Here is an 882-nt window from a genome sequence, read left to right as displayed (position 1 = left end):
AAGAGATAAAGATAATTTAACATTCAAGTCATATTGTTTTTAATCACATAAATTTCTAAAATTTATTAGCAATATCTCTAATGGAAAAATCAATTATTACATGTATTATAAGCAGTTTAATAAAAGCTTTAAAACTTAGTAATAACAAAATTCTTCTCAAATAATCATAGGAAAGTAGATTAGACAAGTCTCTGATTTATAATTTTTTAAATCTCCCTAGTTGTGAGCATTTCATTTTATTTTATTTTTTATTTTTACTTTATTTTACTTTACAATACTGTATTGGTTTTGCCATATATTGACAAAAAATATGGAACACTTCACGAATTTGCATGTCATCCTTGCGCAGGGGCCATGCTAATCTTCTCTGTATCGTTCCAATTTTAGTATTTGTGCTGCCGAAGCGAGCACTGATTTATAATTTTTTAATCATTGATAAGTTATCCAAATAGAAAGTAAAGCTTTCAAATAGTATTATCAATAGTTTATGTGATAGTAATTTTATGATTTAACTCTTTAGTTAGCCTATTAATTATTTCACTTCACCTATGATAATATTACAAACATATAATATTAAAACAATATGTACTGGTATCAATTATTGCTAGAAACTATATCTATGTTTGTACATATTTTCTAAGATAAAAATTGGAGATGGTGTCTTTACTAATGATTTTAATTAAAGATCATCAAAAGGTTGAATATGTTAAAAAGTTTGTAAAGTATAATAATATGCTTATTTGAAGTTTCAATATTTTTCCTGTTATTCACAGAACATATTTTAACTGTATATCAATTATGATAAATAGTATAAAATCAGTTTTAATTACTGTTTTCCTTACTAGATATTGAAAATCATATGGTCAGGGACTATGTCACTCT

At 24.5% G+C, this 882-nt stretch overlaps 1 non-coding gene across 1 annotated transcript; it reads right to left on the bottom strand.

Annotated features, from left to right (window-relative positions):
* Window positions 1–304: 304 nt before the first annotated feature.
* Window positions 305–411, bottom strand: LOC114118600 (U6 spliceosomal RNA). Its single transcript, XR_003591839.1, has one exon. It is a non-coding gene; the product is annotated as a U6 spliceosomal RNA (small nuclear RNA).
* Window positions 412–882: the final 471 nt, after the last annotated feature.

The sequence above is a fragment of the Ovis aries genome, chromosome 15 (genome assembly GCF_016772045.2).
Source record: "Ovis aries strain OAR_USU_Benz2616 breed Rambouillet chromosome 15, ARS-UI_Ramb_v3.0, whole genome shotgun sequence".
NCBI lineage: Eukaryota > Metazoa > Chordata > Mammalia > Artiodactyla > Bovidae > Ovis > Ovis aries.
Note: the sequence above shows the minus strand (reverse complement) of the source record. Positions and strands in the feature narration are given on the sequence as shown.